Genomic DNA, 27,586 nt, shown 5'->3' on the forward strand with positions numbered 1-27,586 from the left:
CACCTTGCATGTTACCCAGTAAGCGTAATTTCAGTTTCGTTAGTTTCATCTTTTGATTTGGAGTTTAGATTGTAGATCTATTTTTTGTGAAGTTTGTTAACCTGAAATTCTCGTTCATGGAATCTGAGTTGTTTGATTTGTGTTCATATTCGTTGGAGAAGACAATGTCCACATCCAAATTTGGGACCACTTTTACTTTTTAGTTACTTTTTGCTTTTGTCCTTTACTTTTCTTTACTTTTTCTGCTGGTACCATACACATCTGTCAGCCTAGTCACCTAACTACCACTTATTCTCTGATATTCCGTTTAGCCTTTTATAGTAACCCGTACCCTCCAGATATTTTCTGAAACATAATGTTCCCTCAATCTCACGTACACAGCTGCTTGTTAATCATCTTTCACACCTCCTAGTCAGTAGAGTACCACCTTAATTTCAAGTCTAGTTAGAATCTCAACCCAAAGCGTGGTAGCTAACCAACCTTTCCAAAATATCACCACAATTACCAAAGCGCATTCATCTCTGTGGGATTCGACCCTTACATCCACTATACTAGTCAGTAGAAGTGGGTTGAGGAATTGTTGATACCAGGTCCAGGCTTAGCTGGGACGTTCATCTTGATCAGTAGGATACATCCTTTGCTTGACGCGAGACCTGCACAAACCTGGCACTTATCAGTCTCCGAGACAAGAAAGTCATTGTGAGTACTCACGCAAAATTTTTAGAGGAAGACTATGTAATGAATCATAAACCCAGCTGTGAAGTGGCTCTAGATGACCTAACTTATATCACAAGATCCATTAACCGAGAACCCGTATCTAGTCTACAAACAATTCCAGAAACTTCAACTTCTACTCCAAGCATTGTAGTGTCGCGCCGCAGTGGGAGGGTCTCTCATGAGCCCGATAGATACATTGGTTTGGGGGAATCTATGGATCACTCCTCGGACAAGAATGTATTAGATCCCTGGAACTTTGCAGAGGCGCTGGCAGATGTCGATCATTGTGAATGGGTGAAAGCAATGGATTCGGAACTAAAATTTATGATAGACAAAGACGTCTGCGATTTGTTCATCCTACCCGAAGGCTGTAATGCCATTGGGAGCAAGTGGATATACAAACGTAAACGTGGACCCGGTGGATGAGTTAAAGTCTTTAAGGCAAGACTAGTGGCCAAGGGGTATACCCAAAAGGAAGGTGTCGATTACGACGAGACTTTCTCCCCGGTGGCCATGCTCAAATCGATCCGGATACTGTTGTCTATAGCAGCTTATATGGATTGGGATGTATGGCAGATGGACGTTAAGACTGCGTTCCTTAACGGCAGTCTTGAGGAGACCATCTACATGCAACAACCCATGGGATATGCCATAAAGGGCAAGGAACACATGGTTTGGAAGCTTAAGAACGCTATTTATGGCCTTGAGCAAGCATCTAGATCATGGAAGTGTTTCGATCAAACTGTTCACAAGTTTGGATTCGAAAAATGCCCAAATGAAAGCTGCGTGTATATGAAGATTGAAAAAGGGAATGTTGTGTTCTTAGTTTTATATGTAGATGACATTCTTCTAATTGGAAACAATAAAAAGATGTTGTCATCAGTAAGAACTTGGTTGTCAAACCAGTTCGAGATGAAGGATATGGGAGACGCGGGACACATCCTCGGTATCAAGGTTCTTCGGAATCGGGAAAGGAAGATGTTGTGCTTATCTCAAGAACCTTACATCAACACAGTACTTAGTCGCTGTAGCATGCAGGACACCAAGAAAGGTTTCTTACCTTTCAGACATGGCATCCATCTATCTCAACAGATATGCCCAAAAACGCCGTATGAGATACAAGAAATGAGAAGGATTTCATATGCTTCGGCAGTTGGAAGTCTCATGTATGCTATGCTTTGTACGAGACCTGATATTTGCTTTGCTATTGGCATGGTGGAAAGATATCAGTCGAATCCGGGCCAAGGACATTGGACTGCCGTAAAGAACATACTCAAATACCTTAAATGGACTAAGGACTATGCTCTAGTTTACAATGCAGCCGAGCTCTGTCCTTTAGGATATACCGACTCAGACTTTCAAGCTGATCAGGAATTGAGAAAATCTACTTCAGGATATGTGTTCACCTTAGGAGGTGGAGCCGTAATTTGGAAGAGTGTGAAGCAGAAATGCATCGCGGACTCAACCATGGAAGCCGAGTATGTGGCCGCTTCGGAGGCTGCAAAAGAGGCAGTTTGGTTCAAGAACTTCCTTATGGATTTAGGTGTGGTTTCGAATCTGCCCAAGAGCATCACTATTTATTGTGACAATTCTGGTGTTGTGGCAAACTCGAAAGAACCAAGAGCTCACAAAGCAAGCAAACATATAGAGCGGAAGTATCATATCATTAGAGATATAGTGCAGAGAGGAGACATACAAGTGGTCAAGATTGCGTCAGAGAACAACCTGACAGATACTTTTACAAAGGCATTGGTGGTGAAACCGTTCGAACTCCACATTGAAAGGATGGGAGTTCGACTCATTCAAGACCTCAACTCGCTTTCAGTATAAATGGGAGAAATTTTAAGACGTGTGCACTACCATTTTGTATACTCGAAAGCTGTCTTCAGTATAAGTGGGAGACTGTTAGGGTTTTGTATACTAGAAATCACCTTTCAAGTGATTAAATACTGTAAAACTCTATATATTCTTTTCCAATGAGTGCAACATATTACTTTTGTCATAATGTTGTTATGTTTTACATTTAATGGATGTTTATTGCATATTTAAATGTATAAGCGAATGTAACAAAGTCTAAGTCTTTGTTTTAGTAGACTGGTTGTGGGCGTCGTCCATTTTAAGGTAACACGGTCAGTTCTGAATAAATAAATATAAGAATTTCACAACCTAGATAGGCCTAGACTACCTATTGTGAAAGGTTGCAATGTTAGTCCGATTATTTCTAAGCCTTATTGAAATAAGATGACGTTGGTGTGGTATAGCACTGAATTGGATCTAAAACGGCAAGACGAGTCTTTATGCTATCTACTGAAAGACGAGGTCTTGATAATTAATTTCTTAATCAATGTGCGTTAGCATTGAGCTTATGATATTGATTACCTACTACTTTGACTTACCAATCCGTGCGGATTTTTCGTAACCCAACGATCCTGGTATCTTGGGTAGTGGCGATCATTATCTAGCCGTGCTAGGATTGCTATTATATTGAATCGTGCGTTAGGTGAGTCTCGTTTGATAACATCCACAAGAGGAGCTCGAAACAAGGTTTTATTATTCGGAACCTAGCTAGTTGGAGTTTGATTACTCTATGAATAATAAATAAGCGTTTATTGCTAAGTCCACTCTTGGAGTTTATAATAAATTAATTAATTAAGTCCATAGCAGACATTGATTAATTAATGAATGTTTCTATCTTAAGCGTGGGAAATAAATGACAAACAAATGGAAACCCGAAATACTTGTAATTTCGGATTTGGATGGGCAGTGCAATATTATTTCTTTAGTGACTGATTGTAATATTCCAATATAAGCTCATATTAAATTATAGGTTCAATATAATTAGTAAAAAGCTAATTGGGGGAGGCCATATCTAAATTCTTCCTTAGATCCCTGACTGGGCCCAATATGTAACTTAATATAAATAGGAGAATAAAGGAGACAGAAAACACACTTGTTTTTTTTTTCAATTTTCATCCCCCTATTCCAAGGAGAGGAACGAACGATTTTTTCCTCTCCTTTCATGAGCAGGATTTTGTCTTCTTTATTCAAGTCCTAGTATTCTGGTGAGATTTTCCCACACAAATATCAGATTATAGTCCGGGATACCAGTCAGAAGATCTGAGGTCGAGTACTCAAAATCTTCACGTCGAGAAGACGCAAGCCATCTTCGATTCTTAAGTGAATCAACGAGGTAAATTGGCTAACTCCGTAGCAAGCATGTTTTAGGGATTATTTGTGCTAAATCATGTTTAAATACAAGTTGTGAGCATGATACATGTGAGAATTACGCGAATAGAGTTTATCTAAATAATGTGCTAAATAGATCAAGTTTTATGTGATCCGTTAGAATGCACGCTTCCGCAGCAAACCCCTTCACAGACCACCGTTCTTTCGCTCTGACCCAAGAACCTTCCTTAAAGCCTCAGCCCAGAATAATAGTACTAGGCTAGGAAGTGAGTAGAATGTTAAGTACAAAGATCCCAACACCTCGGCTCGACACGATCAACAGCAGAAAAAAGTGTTGACGCCCACTCTTCCAAAAGAAAGTTTTAAAGAAAGAAATATTTTCCATTTTGAGAAGGAAAATAAATTTTATGAGATTTTGAGAAAAAAAAAGTAATTTCACAGCCCTATATGGGAACGAAAATATTTGTTTGAAATGTTTGCATGATGCAACGTGATAGTTGATACTTTGCATAAGATATGCTTAATGTATATGTGATTTTTTCTAAGAGCTTGACGGAAATATATAGATGTCATGTGGGCCCATGTATGCAACCTAAAGTGCTTTAGAAAAGTACCTTAGGTGAGACATATGTGACTGATAAGTCGTATTCTAGGCCTCGGTTACTGGTCAGTATTACAGGTTTAAATGATTATATTTGCAAAGCAGTTGCTCAAAGTGTGCAGGATAAGTGTTCTGGCCAGTAGGGAAGTTCCGGAGTGTTCGGGTAGAAAAAGCGCCAGCATGGTCTCATACTGATCCGTATACGTGCTAAAACGGCTTGAGATGAAGAAGACGGATAGCTGGGACGGATTACCCACAATTAAGGGCAAAGAAGTCAAATTGCAGCGAGGATTTACCCTAAAATCAAGGGTAGCCTCCCTATAAAAGGTAGCCAAGTTGGAGAGAGAAGGAGTCTGGGATAGACTTCAATTCACCATCATCTTTAGGTAGAGAGTTCTCTCGGTAATTTCAGTCTTTCAGCCGTGTCCCACTTCTAGCCTCGCCGAGCCATGATCACCTGACGTTCAGAATGTTCCCGAGTTCCAGTCATCGTCCGTTCCAGTTAGCTAGATCGTAGTTCCAGTCAGAGATTTTATCGCCCGGAGTGGCAAACAATTTTTTTAAATTGCTTCCGTAGTTTAATTAGTTCTCCGTCTTTACGTTGGATTTCTGTTACATTTTGGGATTTTGTTGTTTTGAAATGCTTGCTTTGGATATCCGAACGTGTTAATGCTATGAAGTTGATTTCCGTTTCGTTCATTGTAGTGTTCTTTTCTTTCCTTGTCTAGTTAGCTTAGATCTAAGGTTTCTCGGTGTTTTAAGTGCTAAATCTCTAAATTCTGTTACGTAACAAATTTCTTTAGGATAGGTAAACAAGTACTGTTTGATCTGGAAGTAGATCGTTGCATGCAAGGCTTCGTTTTATTTTCTGAATCGATCTTTCATGTTGACCAGCATGCAGAAGTCCAGTTTCAGCGTTTGATTTCAGATTTGATTTCTTAGTTTTAGATCTGTGTTCGCGAGTTGTTAATCTGTGTTTGCCGGGTTGGATCTGGAATTGTTATCTGAGTTTAATTTGTGTTGTTGGAGAAGATGATGTCTACATCCAGATTGGGGACCACCTTACTTTTATTTACTTTTGCTTTCTTTTGTCCTTCACCTCTGGTTGTACCTGCAGATCTGTCAGCCTAGTCACCACTACCTCCACTACACTCTGAATATTCTGTTTAGCCAAAAATAGAAATACCGTCCTTTCCAAACAATTTCTGTTACACCATGTCCCCTCATTTCCACGTACACAGTTGCATTCCATGATCTGCTCCCCCATCCTAGTCAGTAGGACGCCACCCTTTAATTACTCGCCTAGGTAGAAACTCAACCCGAGCGTGGTAGCTAACCAACCCTCCAAAATATCACCGCAGTAGTTTAAACGCACCATCTCTGTGGGATTCGACCCTTACCTCCACTATACTGATCAGTAGAAGTGGGTTGAGGAATCTTTGAAGACGAGGTCTAGGCTTAGTTAGGATCTTTATCCTGCCAGTAGGATATATCCTCACTTGAACGACACCTACGCACCTCGTACCTCTTCAAATGGCGCCGTTGCCGGGGATGGATGGCGTTTTAGATACTATTGTGTGTGATACTTTGGCGTAAATATTGTGTATAATTTTTTTCTCTTTTTCTTTTGTTTCAGTTTATGAGAAGCAGTTCGGATCCTAATCCGTGGAAACCGAAGATACTTCAGCGAGGATCCATACTTGTGACCACTCGTTCTGGCCTGTCAACAACTCTGTCTGACCTAGACACGAGTAGCGACGAAGAACAGTACACCATAGAAGGACCAATTCCCGTGGAGTTACCACTGTTGGAAGGCAATCCAGGAATGGCTGCCAACATGGACGAAGATCCAGAGATCGGTACGCTGAATGCGCATACCGAAGGAGAACCACCGCAAGCTATCGTGGTCACCCCGGGACAGACTGCTTGTGACGTGAAGCCTCATGTCATAGAGATTCTACCTACATACTGCGGGAAAAGCTATGAAGGGCCGTATGAGTTCCTTCACGAATTTTGTAAGATTTGTAGAGCGCAGAGAAGACCAGCAGGAGCGACTGAAGATGATTATAGGCTGAAAGCTCTGCCATTTGTGCTCAAGGGGGAAGCGAACACCTGGTTCATGCGCTTGCCCCCTGACTCTATTGAGACTTGGGCCGACTTCAAGTCAGCATTCCTGGGCGAGTTTTTTCCGTCATCTAAGACAAGCGCACTGAAGAGAGAAATAACGAATGTGAAGCAAGGATATGACGAGCCCTTGAGCGACTATTGGGCAAGATACATGGGTCTTTTGGAATCGTGTCCCAACCATCGCATGGCGGACATTGAAGTACATCATACTTTCTACGAGGGCATGAACGCGGTAACCAAAGACCTGGCCAATTCATCTTCGGGAGGAAGCTTCACGCAATTACGGGTCAGCGAAGCAAAGAGAGTCCTAAGGAAGCTACTGAATGCAAAGAAAGAGTATGACCATTCAAGGGAAGGATACAACCGAGAGCGGGCTGCTGTTGCATCGACTACTGATCAGGAGAACAAGCTGGAGCAGAAAATGGACTTGAAGATGGATGAGCTGAAGAAGTCACTTTTGAGTGCCATCGAGAAGAGCACTCCACCACCTCTCCCAACTGGGAACTACAAGGGTGCAGAGCAGGGAAATCAAGGGGCCCAATACGAGCATCCGAATGACTTGATCAGTACGGAGCAAGCTAACGCTGCTGGGTATTTTAACCAGAATGGGAATTGGATCCAGGGGAGACAACGGGACGCACCATGGAGGGACCACCTGAATTTTCGATGGGGAGAAGGGAACCAAAACCAGAACCAAGGTCAAGGCCAGAACCAATATAACCCTTACCCGAACCAAAACCCTAACCGTGGACCAGCAAACCCAGACTTCCAGCCCAACTGGTCAGGAAGAAACCAACAAGCCCAAAACCATAACCCACAAAGCTCAAACTCGAACCCTGTTTACGTGCCACCCCACCAGAGAAATTTCCAAAACTACCAAAATCAACCAAACCAAGCATCCCAACACCATCAGAACCAGAATCAATTCCAAGCCCAGCACCAGAATCAATATCCTCAAGATCAGTACACTCCTCCTGCCCAATATAACCAATACCCGCCTAATCAAGGACAGCAAACCTTCCAGAACTATCAACACCAAGGGCCGGGTCATTTCCAAAACTCGAACAGGCCGAGGAGATCCGTTGAGGACATGATGAGCGAAATGCTAGCATCACAACAGAACATCAAAGGAGAATTGCAAGCCCATAATGAGGTCGTGCAGGGGATGCAAAATGCCCAGAAAGAACATAAGGCGAACATGGATATGATGAATAGGCAGTTAGCTCAACTGGCCAGTTCGATGGGTGATTTGAAGGGAAATGCAGGAAAACTCCCATCTACAGTCCAAATGCCCGAGAAGGCAAATGTGAGTAAGGTCACGTTGAGGTCAGGAACTACTTATGATGCACCTCAACCGAAACAGCCGAGTGAAGGATCGAATGGAACGAAGATAGGAGGCGAGACAATTTCAGCTGAGGAAATAGGGAATTTCATGCCTCGAATGCAGGATCCATTCTTCCTGGATGATACACCAAGTATAAGAGGTGAACCCAATGCCTTACTGAGCAGGAAGGAACCTCCTCAAGAGAAAAATCCCAGAATGGAGGCTCGGACCCAAGAGCTACCAAAGAAAGTTGCTGAGGAACCCGGAGAAGAGAAAAAAGGGGAGAAACCATTCCCATTCCGATTTGTTACAAAGAGGAAGAAAGAGAACCCGGTCGACTACTTGTCGATTTTTGGAAGGTTGGACGTCACCATACCATTCCTCCAAGCCGTGAAACTACCCCCCGCTCGGAAAATTCATTAAGGATTTCATAGCCGGGAAAGCTCAAAAAGATGGACAAATCATGGTGGAAGGGATCGCATCCGCAATTGTGCAAGAGAAACTGCCGCCCAAGAGGGCCGATCCAGGTATGTTCACTTTACCTATAACTATAGGGGATGTGAAGGTTGAACATGCGATGTGTGATCTTGGAGCTTCCATTAATGTCATGCCATTATCGATCTATAACCGACTGAAAGGAGTGAGGCTGTCAAACACTAGGGTGTTGATCCAGCTGGCTGATAGGTCGTGCATAAGCCCTGAGGGAGTTTTAGAGAACGTGTTGGTTAGAGTACAGGAGTTCACATACCCTGCTGATTTTTATGTGATCAAAATGAGTGAGCATGAAGCGAGAGAGTCTAGTGGAGTCTTGTTAGGGAGACCTTTTTTGAGAACGGCTAAGACAATAGTGGACATGGCCGAGGGGACTATTTGCATTGATTTTAATGGTGAGAAGTTTACTTTTGATATAAATGATGCCATGAAGAAACCCATTGATTCTGAAAATCTATGCTTTGTTGATGTGATTGACCCTCTAGTCCAAGATTTTCTTGAGACCGAACTATTACAGGAAAAACTCCAGGCTTTAGATGCTTGTGATCAGGCCGACGAAGAAGCTGCTGCGTGGTGTGATTTGATCAGTAGCCAGGGGTTGACCGACGAAGAAATAGAAGGAGCGATCAAGGAATTCTGTCAAAAGTCGGCGTTCATTGGAGCCGCAGGGGCCAAGCTTCCAGTCAGTACGGAAGAACCTTCAGGGGAAGACTTAAAGAAAGACGGGGAGGCCCAGAAAAACCCTCTACCCGAAGACACACTTCCACCCCAAGTCGAGCTAAAAAAGTTACCATCGAACTTGAAGTATGCCTACCTCGGGGAGGAGAACTCATATCCCGTAATCATCAACAGCAGTCTCACAAAAGAACAAGAAGCGCGGCTACTGACTGTGTTGAATAGGAATAAGAAGGCAATCGGATGGAGCCTTACAGATCTAGTAGGGATAAGCCCCGACGTTTGCATGCACCACATCAGGCTAGAAGAGGGTGTGAAGGCTCATCGAGATGCTCAAAGGAAGTTAAACCCTAACATGCGAGAGGAAATTTTAAAGGAAATCTTGAAGTTGTTGTCGCTAGGGATTATCTATTCAGTGCCGGACAGTGAGTGGGTCAGCCCGATCCACATGGTTCCAAAGAAATCCGGGATCCAAGTTGTCAAGAATGAGAGGAACGAGCTGATTCCAACAAGGCTGGTCACGGGTTGGCGAATGTGCATCGACTACCGGAAGCTGAACAACGCAACAAGGAAGGACCATTTTCCTTTGCCTTTCATCGACCAGATATTAGAGAGATTAGCTGGGAAAAAATTTTTCTGCTTCCTAGATGGGTACAGCGGGTACTTCCAAATTCACGTGGATCCTGAGGACCAGGACAAAACCACTTTTACTTGCCCGTTTGGAACCTATGCATACCGTCGCATGCCTTTCGGTTTATGCAACGCTCCAGGTACGTTTCAACGATGCATGATGAGCATATTTTCCGATTTGATTGAGGAGTGCATAGAAATATTTATGGATGACTTCACGGTTTACGAAGACTCGTTCGACTCTTGCCTTCATCATTTGGACATAGTTTTGGAAAGGTGTCAAGCAAAGAGTCTGGTTTTGAACTTCGAGAAGTGCCATTTTATGGTCACCGAAGGGATAGTCCTAGGACACGTAGTCTCAGAAAGAGGTATCCAGGTGGATCGAGCCAAGGTGGATGTCATATCCAAATTACCATTCCCTACTGATCAGAAGGGAATAAGGGGTTTCCTGGGACATGCTGGATTTTATCGAAGATTTATAAAGGATTTCTCCAAAATCGCCCAACCCCTTACCAGACTGCTTCAAAATGATGTGGAGTTCGTTTTTGATGAGCAATGCAAGGCAGCTTTCGATCTTCTCAAAGAAAAATTAGTATCCGCACCTATCATACGAGCTCCTGATTGGAACCATCCTTTCGAAGTAATGTGCGACGCCAGCGACTTTGCGGTAGGGGCCGTGCTGGGTCAGAAGATCGATGGGAGGAGGCACGTAATTTTTTATGCGTCCAAGACTCTAAATCAAGCCCAGCGGAATTACGATACCACCGAAAAGGAGATGCTGGCAGTGGTGTTTTCTTTCGAGAAGTTCCGGCCATATTTGCTGGGATCTAAGGTCGTAGTATACATTGACCATGCAGCCCTTAAGTATCTAGTTACCAAGAGAGAATCAAAACCACGCTTGATCCGATGGGTACTCTTGTTACAAGAATTTGATTGGGAGGTGGAAGATAAGAGAGGAGTCGAAAACAAGGTGGCAGACCATCTGAGCAGAATAGTGCAAGAAGGAAACAGCGAGGAGGTGCACGACAAGTTTCCAGAGGAACACTTATGTGAGGTGATTTTTGCACCCAGAAAAATTGATTGGGAAGAAGTGTACAAACTTACTGGTCAGAATGATGCAGCAAAAGGAAAAGAGAAGGTAGGGCAGGAGCCATGGTATGCGGACCTGGCCAACTACCTAGTAACTGGAGAACTTCCAGAGGTACCAAGTGTTACCAAAGCCCAACGAATGAAGATCAAGAGTGAGGCAAAATATTATTTTTGGGACGACCCTTACCTATGGAGGGTAGGATCCGATCAAGTGATAAGAAGGTGCATTCCTGACTGGGAACAGCGGGATGTGTTGACCCACTGCCATTCGTTAGCATGTGGAGGGCACTTCGGATCCAAGAAGACGGCAAGGAAGATTCTGGATAGCGGCTTTTACTGGCCAACTCTCAACAAAGATGCATACGAGTTCTGCCGGAGCTGTGAGCGTTGCCAACTGACCGGTGGAATATCTGCCCGAGATGAAATGCCGCAGGTGCCCATAATAGTTTGTGAGCTATTCGACATATGGGGGATGGACTTCATGGGTCCGTTTCCTTCATCCTATGGGAATCTGTATATCCTAGTTGCTGTAGATTACGTCTCCAAATGGGTAGAAGCCAAGGCCACAAGCACGTGCGAAGCCAAGGAAGTGGCTAAGTTCTTAAAGAGTCATATCTTCAGTCGATTCGGTGTGCCCAGGGCGATCATATCAGATCAAGGTACACACTTTTGTAATCGTACAATTGAAGCCTTAATGAAAAAGTACGGTGTGCACCATAGACTTTCAAGCCCCTACCACCCGCAAGCCAATGGTCAAGCGGAGATCTCTAACCGGGAGATAAAGAAGATTTTGGAGAAGACCGTGAACACTTCGAGGAAGGACTGGAGTGTAAGGTTAGAGGATGCTCTCTGGGCGTATCGAACAGCCTACAAAACCCCCATAGGCATGTCCCCTTACCGGATTGTTTTCGGAAAAATGTGCCACTTACCGGTTGGAATCGAACACAGAGCATACTGGGCGGTGCAGAAAGTGAATATGGATGTTACCACCTGTGAAGAGGAACGGAAGCTGCAACTGCAGGAGCTTGAGGAACTTAGATTGGAGTCATTCGACTCCGCCATGTGGTACAAAGAACGTACTAAATTGTGGCACGATCGAAATCTGAGAACCAAGGAGCTTCATGTGGGCCAGAAGGTACTGCTTTTCCAGTCAAGATTAAAGCTTATGCCAGGGAAACTCAATTCAAGATGGACCGGGCCTTACACCATCACTGCACTCCGCTCCAATGGAGCAGTAGAAATTTCAGGGAGTTCTCTTGACTCTAAACCCTTTCTAGTAAATGGACATAGGCTGAAGATTTTTAGGGAAAGCAGTGACGTGGGCGTAGTGGATGAGATCCTGCTACGTCCACACACTCTGGATTCTTATTGATCAGTAAGATAGGAATTTGGAATTCCATGTGGCTAGTTCTTTTTGATAATATTCTGCATATACTGGCCAGGTAGGATTCCAAATTGCCTAAGGAAAATGTAAATACTGTATATACGTCAATTTTTTTTTTTCGGGCCTTAAATTTAGGTTGGGGCACACTTTGACCGAGAGGTTACCTATTTAGTGTCACTCCAATTTGTATTTAAGTGCCATTTTGAATTATTTTCCGTAATAGGTAAGTATAGAGGGAAATTGTGGATAGGACGTAAATTTGAATTAAGCGTGTGCAGCTTTTGCAGGGTGGCAGTGCTGGAATGGTGTGGAGCAGAGAGAGTACACACGCTAGCCAATCAGGAACCAACGCCTGTCGCCCAACCACTTTTCACATGAAGCGGCATGACCGTCATGGGTAAGAAAGCTATCGCGAGGAAAATCAAGCCCCGTCGTGCGAACACCCAAGATACGCAGCCGCTGCGAGAAGATACCCCGGAGGCCCAACCACAGTCGAACCAACCACCCGCACCGACTGCTCAACCGCCGGCCACTATTTCTTTGGATGCCGTAATGGTATTCCTTCGCCAACAAGACCCGACTAGGGACTGGACGGCGGCATTGACCAATTTCGGCCACACGGGGGGCATAGGAACCGCACCCAGTGGAATTCCTCATGCACAGGTCAGACACGCAGAACTACAGTCGGAGGAAGGATCTCCCTCAGCCACCGCGGCATCGGAACCCCCGGTACCATATTCGGCAGACCTGGAAGCTATCGCCGCGTTTTACAGCTCCGACTCTGAGGAGCGAAAGAAAAGGTCCAGCCAAGTAAGGGAAACCCAGGGAGAGAGTGGCGGAGCAAAATGACGCCCGAGAAGGACCCAGTATTTCAAGAAGTAAGACGGCCAGAGATAGATCTGAACGAATCAGCCAGGAAACAGGGCCTCATGACGGACGAGGAGTTTGACTCGATAATGAACAGGGTAAACCGAAGAGAGGAGACAACTGACTTGGTGGCTGAGGGTCTGGACCTCGCACCAAGATCAGTAGGAGAGAATGAACAAGCTCTTAGAGAACCCATACCGAAGGATAAGACATCCCAGTCAGAAGGAGAAGAGGAGAGGGAAAAGCAGAGTGAAGCCAAGGAAGCAGGAACAGAGACAACAGAACCAGAGGTAGAGGCATCCACCCCAGGGGCACCTCCGGTAGTTAAACCGATCCCCGTCAGAAGGAAACTGGTAGTGAAGACAGGCTCCAAGGCAGAGCCACCCAAACCGCAGAGGAAATCGCAACGTTGTTTGGGTAAGTGGGCACCCAACAGGGCGAAACCGAACACGGCGGAGGATCCCCTAGAGATCGTGAGTGACGACGAACCCTGTCCGGCGCAAGAGGATCAGGGTGTGGAAGCCGAGCGGGTGGCTGAGGGACTGGACCTCGCACCCGAGTCAGTGAGCCCCGAACAATTGGAGAAGGAAGATGCCAAGAAAGAGTGTAGCTCCACTACCCAGGAGACGCCACCAACCGAGGCGGAAGAGGAAGCTAGATACCAAGTAGAAAGGAAAAGAAAGGGCAAGACCGTTGTGGAGGAAAAATCAAAAACCAAAAGAATGCGTACCCCGAACACAGGCATAGTGATCACTGAGACTGCCCGGAGAACCCCATCAAACCGGCAGACACAGAGTGATAGTGAGTACGAGGCCAGTGAAGCTAGAGTGATAGTGACTGAGTGAACCTAGTGGTTGACCGAGAGTGTGGGCGATCTTGACAAGCAGATGTACTGACTGGGAGAGAAAGAGGGGGGCGGCAGAAGTTCAAGGCTGTCTAAGGCCGGATTGCACCTGATCCCGAGGGGAGGGATGGTTGAAAATGTAGCCCAATCTGTTAGTGTTTTATGTGTTTCTGTGTTTGTGTTTGTGTTTTCTTTCTTTTTCGTCGTTGTAGTCTAGAGTCCAGTTTTAGGTAGAGTCGGGCAGGGAAGTAACCAGGCTAGAATGCGACTTATTGCTTTTTGTTTGTTCTTCACGCTTGAGGGCAAGCATGTGGTAAGTGTGAGCAGTTTGATAAGTCGTATTCTAGGCCTCGGTTACTGGTCAGTATTACAGGTTTAAATGATTATATTTGCAAAGCAGTTGCTCAAAGTGTGCAGGATAAGTGTTCTGGCCAGTAGGGAAGTTCCGGAGTGTTCGGGTAGAAAAAGCGCCAGCATGGTCTCATACTGATCCGTATACGTGCTAAAACGGCTTGAGATGAAGAAGACGGATAGCTGGGACGGATTACCCACAATTAAGGGCAAAGAAGTCAAATTGCAGCGAGGATTTACCCTAAAATCAAGGGTAGCCTCCCTATAAAAGGTAGCCAAGTTGGAGAGAGAAGGAGTCTGGGATAGACTTCAATTCACCATCATCTTTAGGTAGAGAGTTCTCTCGGTAATTTCAGTCTTTCAGCCGTGTCCCACTTCTAGCCTCGCCGAGCCATGATCACCTGACGTTCAGAATGTTCCCGAGTTCCAGTCATCGTCCGTTCCAGTTAGCTAGATCGTAGTTCCAGTCAGAGATTTTATCGCCCGGAGTGGCAAACAATTTTTTTAAATTGCTTCCGTAGTTTAATTAGTTCTCCGTCTTTACGTTGGATTTCTGTTACATTTTGGGATTTTGTTGTTTTGAAATGCTTGCTTTGGATATCCGAACGTGTTAATGCTATGAAGTTGATTTCCGTTTCGTTCATTGTAGTGTTCTTTTCTTTCCTTGTCTAGTTAGCTTAGATCTAAGGTTTCTCGATGTTTTAAGTGCTAAATCTCTAAATTCTGTTACGTAACAAATTTCTTTAGGATAGGTAAACATGTACTATTTGATCTGGAAGTAGATCGTTGCATGCAAGGCTTCGTTTTATTTTCTGAATCGATCTTTCATGTTGACCAGCATGCAGAAGTCCAGTTTCAGCGTTTGATTTCAGATTTGATTTCTTAGTTTTAGATCTGTGTTCGCGAGTTGTTAATCTGTGTTTGCCGGGTTGGATCTGGAATTGTTATCTGAGTTTAATTTGTGTTGTTGGAGAAGATGATGTCTACATCCAGATTGGGGACCACCTTACTTTTATTTACTTTTGCTTTCTTTTGTCCTTCACCTCTGGTTGTACCTGCAGATCTGTCAGCCTAGTCACCACTACCTCCACTACACTCTGAATATTCTGTTTAGCCAAAAATAGAAATACCGTCCTTTCCAAACAATTTCTGTTACACCATGTCCCCTCATTTCCACGTACACAGTTGCATTCCATGATCTGCTCCCCCATCCTAGTCAGTAGGACGCCACCCTTTAATTACTCGCCTAGGTAGAAACTCAACCCGAGCGTGGTAGCTAACCAACCCTCCAAAATATCACCGCAGTAGTTTAAACGCACCATCTCTGTGGGATTCGACCCTTACCTCCACTATACTGATCAGTAGAAGTGGGTTGAGGAATCTTTGAAGACGAGGTCTAGGCTTAGTTAGGATCTTTATCCTGCCAGTAGGATATATCCTCACTTGAACGACACCTACGCACCTCGTACCTCTTCAGTGACCAAGTACTAGTAGAACGGGAATTTATTACCGCCTTCCAAGGCGACGAGACTAACTGAACCCATCAGTTAGGGTGAACCCCTAATTCCAAGGAATTATGATAAAGTAACAACGAACTAGAAAGTACTATCGTACGACTAATAAACAACAATGAAAGGAAGTCCATTCCTTTGAGCACACAGATAGTATATATATATATATATATATATATCTATATATATATATATATATATATATATATATATATATACTAAACGTTGATCAGATATAGCCACAAAAAGATTTAGTACGACCTTCTCGGGAGACAACGAATCAGTTCATACCATCCTTTACGCAACTTTTCATATACTTATATATATATACTTTTTGTCACAAGCCATATTTGAGAGCCTTATCCTTTTCATGTAGAGATGGCACGTCAGCGCTATACACACCGACGACCACTCCGGACAGGAGCCGACTCCGAGGTAGTCTGCGCTACTGCAGGACATAGTCAGACTCGTAGAGTTATTCCCACCGGAGCGGAGAGGGTGGATGGCGGCCACAACTCAGTTATATACCTCATCTCAGCCTCCTACCTATGAGCCGATAGGAGACATGCCAGGCTTTTTTGAGTGCGGTCTGGGCAGGATGCACTTGCGGGCACTCCAAGCCAAGTTGGAGAGAGAGAATGCGGCACTCCCTGCACCACAGCCTTAGCGACAGCTACGCCCGAGACTCCCCACACAGGCAAGAGCCTTTGCACTGCGGCAGAAGTACCCTAAGGCCGAGCAGGGGAAGCAGGAGCAAGGCAACTTGGCAGGTATGAGAACTCTCCTCAACGTACCTATTGTCATTTTGTTTGATACTGGTGCATCGCACTCTTTCATATCAGCACCTTGTGTTGAAACATTGAACTTGCCTAAGAATGAGATTGAACCTAAGATGAGGGTGTCCTCACCCGTAGGAGGCCTTATAGACATCTCACGAACATGCTCGAACATAAAATTTTCGATGGGAAATCTGAACCTAGTAGCTCATAACTTACATGTGATGTTGATGTGGAGCGTCGACATCATACTAGGAATGGATTGGTTAGCGAAGAACCACGCTAGCGTTACAGTACCTCGGGACAGAACCCGTAATTTTCCATGGGATTTCCTTGAGAAGACGAAAGTTTATTATTTCTGCCCTACAAGCAACCACCATGATGAGGAAGGGATGCCACACATACCTCGTCTATTTGAATAAAGAAGAGAAAAGGACAGGAAGTTTGAGAACGTAGCAGTAGTGCGAGAATTTCCCGATATATTTCCAAAAGCACTACCAGGTTTGCCGCCAGACAGGCAATTGGAATTCACCATCGATTTGGAGCCAGGACCAGGATCAGCTCCAGTATCGAAAGCGCCTTACCGAATGGCACCAAAGGAGTTGGAAGAACTCAAGATATAGTTACAAGAACTGTTAGACTTGGGTTTCATCCGCCCAAGTGTATCGCCGTGGGGCACACCCGTGCTATTCGTAAAGAAGAGGGATGGCACATTGAGGATGTGTATCGACTATTGAGAGCTGAACAAGTTAACCCTCAAGAACAAGTACCATTTACCGAGAATCGACGATCTTTTTGATCAACTGCAAGGAGCTGGATTCTTCTCGAAGATGGACTTGAGATCGGGTTATCATCAGCTGAGAGTTCGACAAGACGATATATCCAACACTGCGTTCCGCACTAGATATGGCCATTACGAGTTCACTGTAATGCCTTTTGGGCTTACAAATGCCCCACTATGTTCATGGACCTAATGAGCCGCATGTTCCACCATACTTGGACAAGTTCGTCCTAGTCTTTATAGATGACGTGCTCATCTACTCGAAGAATGAGAAGGAACACAAGGATCATTTGAGGGCCACTTTAGAGACGTTAAGAGCCGAGAAACTCTATGCTAAGTTTAGTAAGTGTGAGTTCTGGCTTAACGAAGTGAACTTCCTTGGGTACATAGTGACAGCAGAAGGGATTCGGGTGGACCCTGCTAAAGTGGAAGTCGTGCAACGTTGGCTATCACCAACGATACCCAATGAAATTCAGAGTTTTCTAGGACTGGCAGGATACTACCGAAGATTCATTGAAGGATTCTCTAAAATAGCGAGGCTAATGACTCAACAGCTCAAGAAAGGAGTTAAGGTCGATTGGACTCCAGAATGTGAAGCAAGCTTCCAACTGTTAAAGGAAAAGTTGACCACAACACCAGTTCTACCCGTGCCAGAAGCGGGAGTCGACTACGTAGAAATGGGAGCTGACTACGTGGTGTATACAGATGCATCGAAGGTCGGACTCGGGTGCGTGTTGATGCAGAAGGGCAAGGTGATTGCATATGCATCACGCCAGCTAAGGCCGCACGAGTTGAACTACCCTACACACGACTTGGAATTGGCAGCAGTGGTGCACACTTTGAAAATCTGGAGACATCATCTCTATGGAGTTTGATGTGAGATCTTCACAGATCATAAGAGACTCTAATACTTCTTTGAGCAAAAGGATCTGAATTTGGGACAACGCAAATGGTTAGAATTAGTCAAGGACTACGACTGCGGTATAAATTACCACCTAGGCAAAGCCAACATGGTAGCAGATGCCTTGAGTAGAAAGACTGCACCTCAAGTGGCTACTTTCCTCACACAAGAGGAAGAACTCCTCCGTGAATTCTCCAAGATGCGACTGGAGATAGTGAGAGCCCCGGAGACAGAGGACAGCAGAATTTCCACTTTGGTCACAGAACCAGATTTAAGGGCCAGGATCATCGACGCCCAAAGACGTGACGAGGCGTTAGAAAAGATTCATCTCAAGGTGAGGACCGGAAAAGGGGATTGTTACCGCGATGAGGCGGATAACGCCCTCACTTTCAAAGGAAGACTATGTGTACCCAATGTGAGGCACTCAGGAATGAGATCATGAGTGAAGCTCATGAGACACCCTACACTGCTCATCCTGGAAGTACGAAGATGTACCAAGATTTGAAGAAGCAATTCCGGTGGGATGGCATGAAGAGAAGCATTGCGTCGTTTGTAGAAAGATGTCTGGCTTGCCAGCAAGTGAAAGCCTTACATCAACGACCCTATGGGAAATTGAAACCTCTCGAGATTCCCGAATGGAAATGGGAGCACATTGCAATGGATTTTGTCACAGGGTTGCCAAAATCTCAGCGAGGAAATACTGCCATCTGGGTGATTATAGATCGCCTCACCAAAAGTGCTCATTTTATACCAATTCGTATCACATACGGATCAGACAAGTTGGCACCAATATATGTGCAAGAGATCATACTTTTGCATGGCATACCAGTAACGATCACTTCAGATCGAGACTCAAAATTTACTTCTAGATCTTGGATAAGCCTGCAACGAGAGCCAAGCACTCAGCTGAATTTCAGCACCGCATTCTATCCATAGACGGACGGACAGTCCGAAAGGACAATTCAGACGCTATAGGATATGTTGAGAGTCGTAGTGCTTGACCGTGGAGTAAACTGGGAGCCAGTACTGCCACTTATAGAGTTTGCCTACAACAACAGTTACCAGGAAACTATAAATATGGCCCCATACGAAGCACTTTATGGGAAAAAGTGTAGATCACCGCTTTACTAGGATGAAGTTGGTGAGAGAAGGATTATCGGACCAGACTCTGTAGAGGAAATGATAGAAATTGTTTGACAAATCCGAGAGAGAATCAAGGAAGCTCAAGATAGACAGAAATCTTATACAGATGCTCGCAGAACCAATATATAGTTCAAAGCGGGAGACAAAGTCTTTCTGAAAGTATCCCCGTCGAAAGGGATAACTAGATTTGGCGTCAAGGGCAAGCTAAAACTGCATTTCATCGGACCCTATGAGATCCTAAAAACAGTCGGCCCTATGGCGTACAGATTAGCACTTCCACCGAGTTTTGGAAATGTGCACAATGTGTTCCACGTCTCCCAATTGAGGAAATATGTGTTCGATCCCAAACACATAGAACACCAAGAAGAAATGGTGTTAGAACCAGATTTAAGCTATAAAGAAAAACCAGAAGCAATTCTAGATCGAAAAGTAAAAGAATTGAGAAATAAAGCTATTGTAACAGTGAAAGTCCTATGGAAGCACCACGGCCGTGAGGAGGCGACGTGGGAGCTTGAGGACAAGATGAAAGAGAAATACCGAAATGAAACAATATCAATAACAAGCTTGAATGAAACAATGAAGAATGGAGAAGATATTGAGAGAAGAAACCGAAATCTTATTCAATGAAATCAAGAAGTGTTTTACAAGTGTGGATTACACTTTACAATGAGTTAACTACTCTATTTATACAAGCAAAGAACTCAAATGAGTGAATGAGAGCTTCACTCAACTTGTGCGGTTACAACCGCAAGCTCCAACGGCTACTAGCCGTTAGTTCAACTACTATTAGAACTACACTTCTTGTTCTTGTGTTGTGTTCCTCATGATATGCTTCCATGCACCTCCATGCAACTCCATGCATCCGCATTGATGTGATTTAGCCAACTCTCAACAATCTCCACCTTCGCTAATCAAAACAATGCTCAGAAAACATGTAATCCCACGAGCCGTGTCAATCTTGATCACCTTCACCCTGCCACTCTCCACCTCATCTCTTATGAAATGCAGCCTTACATTAATGTGTTTGCTGCGTTCATGGAACATTTGATGCCCTGCAAGACACAATGACCCATTGTTATCACAGTGCACTGCTACACCTTTCTGTTGCACTCCAAATTCACCTATGAGTCCAAGTAGCCATTTGCTTTCTTTTACTGCTGAAGTCAAGGACATATACTCAGCTTCGGTTGTTGATAAAGCAACCATATTTTGCAGACTTGACTTCCAATATATGGCTCATCTAAACAAAGTGAAGATATAGCCAGTCTAGTCTGTGACCTTCTTGTGTCCAAATTTGCTGCGTATTCTGAATCACAATAGCCTATCAAAGGCTCTTCCTCCACTCCACCATCACCAGTGAATAATATGGCCAGCTTATCTGCTCCTGCAAGATACCTTAGATTCCATTTCAGAGCACTACAATGTTGTCTGCCAAAGTCTACCATGTATCTACTTGTTGTGCTTATAGCATGTGCTATGTCAGGCCTTGTACACATCATCAAGTACATCAAGCTGCCTACAATATTGGAGTAAGGCACTAACTCCATTTCCTTCTTTTCTTCATCAGTTTTGGCTCTCTGATCTGCTGACAGCTTAAAATGCATAGCCATTGGAGTTGCAGTACTCCTCATGTTATTAACTCTGAATTTCTTCAGGTTTTGTGAATATAATCAGTCTGGAATAGCCATAGCTTCTTCTTGCTTTTATCTCTGATTATATCCATTCCAAGGATTCTTGTTGCATTGCCCAAATCCTTCATCTCAAAGTCTCACTTGAGCTGCTCTTTAACTTTCCTTATCTCTGCCATGTCTGGACCTGATATCAGCATATCATCTACATATAAAAGTAGATAGATGGGTGCCTTGTCTTTCTGTTTCTTCACAAATACACAACTATCATATAGTGATCTAGAAAAGCCCAGATTTGACAAATTCTCACCAAACTTCAAGTACCACTGCCTACTACTTTGTTTGAGTCCATATATACTCTTCTTCAGCATGAACACCTTTTGTTCTGAACTAGGTACCTCAAAGCCTTGTGGCTGATCCATATAAATGGTTTCCTCAAGATCTCCATTTAGAAAGGTTGTCTTAACATCAAGTTGCTCCAGTTCCCAACCTTTCTTAGCTGCTACTACCAAAAGGATCCGAATAGAGTTATGCTTAACAACTGGTGAATAAACCTCATTGAAATCTATCCCTTCTTCTTGGTTGAAGCCTTTTGCAACAAGTCTTGCCTTAAATCTTACTTTCTGTGCATCTGTTGACTCTATTTTCTTTTTGAACGCCCATTTGCATCCAATAATCTTTCTGAACTCAGCCTTTTCAACCAGAATCCAAGTCTTGTTGCTCATTAAAGACTCAACCTCCTCTCTCATAGCTTGAATCCACTGATCCCTTTCTAGTCCATTCACAGCTTCAGTGTAGGAGCTGGGCTCAGTGGACTCCAATTGCTCAGCCACATGTAGAGCATAGTAGAGCATCTCATAATCATTGAATCTTGCTGGTGCTCTAACATTTGCTATTCTTGGTCTGTCTCTTCCCAATTGATATTCTTGTTGACTGTCTGGCTGCTGCTGATCAGTAGGTTTTCTTGATTTCCCTCAAATCCTCCACCTGCTTCATCAGCTTCTATACTTGCACCATCAGATAAAGCACCTTGCATTTCAATCAGTGGAGAATTAATATCAGTTGCCTTAGTTGTTTCCCCAACTGCTTTTTCATGATTCTTGTTGGTCAGAAATGGCATTTTGTCCTCAAGAAAGACAACATCTCTACTGATCACCACCTTATGATTTCCAGACTCTATGCACCAAAGCCTATACCCCTTCACTCCTCTCTGATAGCCTATCATAACACATTACAGGGCACTTGCATTCAATTTCGCTTGCTTGAAGTGTGCAAATGCCTTGCATCCAAAAGGCTTCAGTCTAGAGTAATCAGGCTTTGTGCCATACCACCTCTCATCTGGTATAGAGCCTCCTATGCCTGAGGAAGGACACTTATTGATCAGGTAAGCTGCAGTGCTCACTGTTTCTGCCCAGAACTGCTTCCCAGCCCCAGAAGATGACATAAGACACCTCAGTCTTTCTAGTAGGGTGCAGTTCATCCTCTCTGCAACACCATTCTGTTGGGGGTTTGCAGGAACGGTCCTATGCCTTCTTATGCCTTTATCCTTGCAGAATGTATCAAATTCTCTTGACAAATACTCCAAGCCATCGTCAATGCACTTTAGGAACTCTGTCTTTTTTAGTCTCCATCTCCTTGCACCAGTTCTTAAATGTGTGGAAAGCCTCTGATTTCTCTTTCAAGATATAGACACATACTTTTCTTGAGAAGTCATCTATGATAGACATGTAATACTTTCCTCCACCAAGACTTTTGACTGGAGATGGACCCCATAAATCTGAATGAATGTATTCTAGAGGGGAAGTTGAAGAGTGATTACCTGCTGTAAATGAAATTTTCTTCGCTTTTCCAAGCAAGCAATCTTCACATTTCTCCATCTTCACTTGGCCGCTGACTCCAATAATTTCCTTATTGATTAATGCTTTCAAAGTCCCTTCAGCAGGATGCCCCAGCTTGAGGTGCCACCTTCTTAAATCACTCATCACAACAACATGGGACTCACCAGAAACCACAGTAGCCTGCAGATAATATAGGTTGCCTGCTCTGTGAGCCACCATCTTTACTTGTTGATTCTTGCAGACTTTCATTTCTCCATTCTCTGAAACAAAAGAGTATCCCTTTCTTTCGAGAGTACCAAGAGACACAAGATTTCTTTTGACTTCTGGGATATATCTTACATCAGAGAGAATCTTGACAGATCCATCATTCAGCTTCAACTTTATACTGCTTATTCCTTTGATGCTGCAAGCTTTGTTGTTTCCCAGCAAAACTGATCCTTCAGACTCAACTAGATCAGTAAACCATTCCACATTTGGGCATATGTGGAATGAGCAGCCTGAGTCTATCATCCAAGAACCCTTTTCAATTCTATCAATCACATTCATCACTTCAGCAACATCTTCTCCATCACTACTGATCATATTGGAGTGAGACTTGCTTTCTAAGGCTAGCTTCTTTTTCCAGCCAAAACAATCCTTCTTCAAGTGCCCTGGCTTCTTGCACCAGTGGCAAGATCTTGTTTCTTTCACCCCATAACTATCAAGCTTAGTCTCCACGGCCTTTTTCTTGAATTTCTTTTTGTTCAACTTCTTGATGTTGAGTGACTCAGGCTGAGGTTCAGGATTTCTTGAACTGCCTCTCTGCAATTCCTTAGCCATGAGTGTAGAATAAACCTCATTATAGGTGATAGCTTTGTCTCTTCCATAAAGGATGGCATCCCTCAATTGATCATAGGAGCTAGGCAAGGCATTGAGCACCAAAATAGCCTTGTCTTCATCATTGATCTTGACATCCACTGCCTCAAGATCATCATCTGACTTGCAGAAGTCCTCTAGTTGCTCCACAATCTATCTATCCTCAGAAAAACTATATGAATAGAGCATTCTTTTCACATATAAAAGGTTAGCCAGAGACTTGGCCAAGTAAACATCATCAAGCTTCTTCAAGATGTCAGATGCAGTGGTTTCTCCTTGGACTTCTCTCAACACCTTGTCTCCTAAACACAGAATGACAGCACTATGAGCTTTCAGCTGCATCTCATCGAACTTGGCTTGAGCTTTCTCATCTAGCGCAGGAGCCTTTCTTTTCCCATCTGATTCAACCGAAGTCAGAACTGTTACGAGGCCTTGCTGCAATAGAACCACCCTCATCTTCATTTTCCATAAGCCATAATCATTCTTTCCAGAAAAACTTCTCTGCCTCGAGCCTTGCTGCCATTGTTGCAGATGCTTTGATCGATCAATCACCGTTCCCACAGACGGCGCCAATTGTTGGATTATCAGTATGAATCGATCAAACAATATCAATAACAAGCTTGAATGAAACAATGAAGAATGAAGAAGATATTGAGAGAAGAAACCTAAATCTTACTCAATGAAATCAAGAAGTGTTTTACAAGTGTGGATTACACTTTACAATGAGTTAACTACACTATTTATACAAGCAAAGAACTCAAATGAGTGAATGAGAGCTTCACTCAACTTGTGCGGTTACAACCGCAAGCTCCAACGGCTACTAGCTGTTAGTTCAACTACTATTTGAACTACACTTCTTGTTCTTATGTTGTGTTCTTCATGCTATGCTTCCATGCACCTCCATGCAACTCCATGCATCCGCATTGATGTGATTTAGCCAACTCTCAACATATACCTTTGGTAGAAAAACTTGTGAATGGGTGGAAATGGTTGTCCACTTGTAATACCCGCTCAAATTAACGTCATTAAACATTTATAGAGTAAATAAATATATTAAAGCAAGTAATATTTTAAACTCCTATGTTTTGTTGTATTAAAATCCTTGATGGGTTTTAATTGATAGTTAAGCGCCAATGTGAAGCTAATTTTGATCAAGGACTTTGATGTGCAAGAAGATACATGAAGTGATAAAATAATTGTCCATGTACATTTATAAATCAGATGGATATTAAATGTCCATTTACAAAATATAGTCATTTCTCTTCAAATGAGAAATGTACTAATTGTATTTAATTTTTGAGGTTACAAAAACGAGCTAAAGCTTCTTCGCAAAGCTAGTATTCTATCTTCAGGAAAGCTCAACTTCCTACAAATTATGGGACAAGTCAGAAACGATAGTGCAATAATAATACAGTAACAAAAAAATAACTTTTACCATCTTTAACCATAGTCAACATATGAATAGTGCGTCACTATTCAATGAAAACGACCCGAAGTCATCACATATGTATATATATCACGATTTATAATTAAAGTGTATATGTGTATGTAAAGGTGAGTTATTTTCTGCAAAATCTGCAGACAAGAATTGGAGCATTAATCTAGATGCGTAAAATAAGAGCAATTAGTAAATCCCGCTTCCATTTCAGAAAAAAACCTCCTACACGAGAAAATGACCACTGTAATTAGTATATATACATATATGGGAGTAATCAATTGCTAACTCACTCTCTAGTTGCTAACTGCAACTAATTTAAGACCATATGATTTTAGATATCTAATGGTCTATAAATGTCATGTGTAATTTCGTTTTTATTTTTTAATATTAAAAAAGATGATAACAACTATCAAATTTAGGGTTTAAGAAACCAATATCAATAAAGTGTATTAAATATATCAACATAAGGACATGATAATGTAAACACAATTTCATATTGACATTGTACAAACACTATATTGACATATTATCTAAGCTGCATTGATATAAAACTGTTGTGTATCGATTTACGAAAATTTATGAATATTTACAAAAAATTTATCAAATTTTGACATAGGAACATATGCAAAGATCTCGTTAGAATCCTTATAAAACTATCTTTAATTTGATATAAGTTGTATAAAAAAATTTTAAATTGAGATAATTATAATTATTTAAAATTTGTAGATAATTTTTGAAAGCTAGTTATAACTAACTTTTGGTAAATTGACATTAATACTCCTAATTGACATTTTATGTGTATTGTATTGATACTCATGAATGAATGATCTTGTGCATTCATTTTATAATCCAATGTCTATTATTTAGTTGTAATTAGCAATTTAAGAATTAGTTAGCAATATAACACACCCATATATATATAGGAATGTGATCAAATGCAAACTCTAATTATTGTACAAACTCCAAACTATGATCTGGACTTTTAGAAAATGTCAAGAGTTGAAAAAATAGTAGCAACAGAAATGTCAACACAATGTCAAACGGTTGATGCTGTGTTGATATATATATATATATACATATATATATATATATATATATATATATATATATATATATATATATATATGTATGTATTCAGATCCTTGGACTAAATAATACCAAAACCCAAAACCAATCTTAAACCATTGATTCTTGCCATCTAATGGTTGTAATTTGTGACACATGGCTTGTATTTAATTATTTTATTTAATCAAAAAGGGCATTGTTGGGAGTGATTATTTTGAGCGGTTATTTCACCTCCTTAATTCTCTCCATTAAATTTGGTAATTATATTTTCTGATTTATTCTCCATAATTAATTCTTCTCTCCTCCATCTTTACGGTTTACATTTCTGCAAATCACAAAATTCAACTATAATTCGTTTGCTACAATTTTCAGAAGTTACTATCGATTTCTATGAATCGTCTTACAATTTAACTGTAATTCGTCAGCTATAATTTTGAGAAGTTAATATCAATTTCCATGAATCGTCTTACAGTTCAACTGTAATTCATTTGCTACAATTTTCGGAAGTTACAATCGATTTCCATGAATCGTCTTACAATTCAACTGCGATTCGTCTACTAAAATTAGTTTCCATGAATAGATACGATTTTTTCAGCTTTTACAATATGTGTTCGTTTTTATAATGTACAACTTGTGTTTGTATAATGTACATAACCTGAGTCATGGTCAATTCTATAGATCGCAGAAAACACTGTATGAATTTTGTACTTTAATTTAGATTTACTTATGTCATGATGTAGATTACTTAATCGCTAATGTTCGTAGCATTCATAGTTTGTAATGTACAAATAAAGTGATTTAATGTATATGTCACTAGCTAGTAATGTAGATTTTTAGTTGTTTGCTAGGGGCCGAAAGTTAAATCCAATCTTCAAGGGTTTAGTAGTCCATGGAGCTAGGGTGTAGTACCGGCTAACTCACAAAACATTGATCAAAGGAAAGGAGTTAGAGTTATTCCCCTAGAGTTTAACAATCTACTAGTGAATGACTATATTAGTTATGAATTTTATGTACATCATTCATTTAGGCAGTAAATGACTGCATGATGTATGAATATGGCTTCGTAATGTACGAACGACTTAGTTTAATGTACAAAAGGCTTAGTTTAATGTCTTGCAGCACGTTGCATCCAAACTTTTGGGTTTAGCAATCTATCGGGCTAGGTTGTAGTACCGACATACTAACGAAAACTTCACCAAGTGCAGGGAGATAATTCTTTTCCCCTAGGGTTTCTAGGGCATATTACCAACACGTTCCTATAATTTCTATTTTTATCCTTTGGTTTTGGTTTCATACAGAACTTGATGTTCGAATAAGATTTTGTAATGTACGAAAGACATAGTTTAATGTCGATGTTAATGTA

The sequence above is a fragment of the Salvia splendens genome, chromosome 11 (genome assembly GCF_004379255.2).
Source record: "Salvia splendens isolate huo1 chromosome 11, SspV2, whole genome shotgun sequence".
Taxonomy (NCBI): Eukaryota; Viridiplantae; Streptophyta; class Magnoliopsida; order Lamiales; family Lamiaceae; genus Salvia; species Salvia splendens.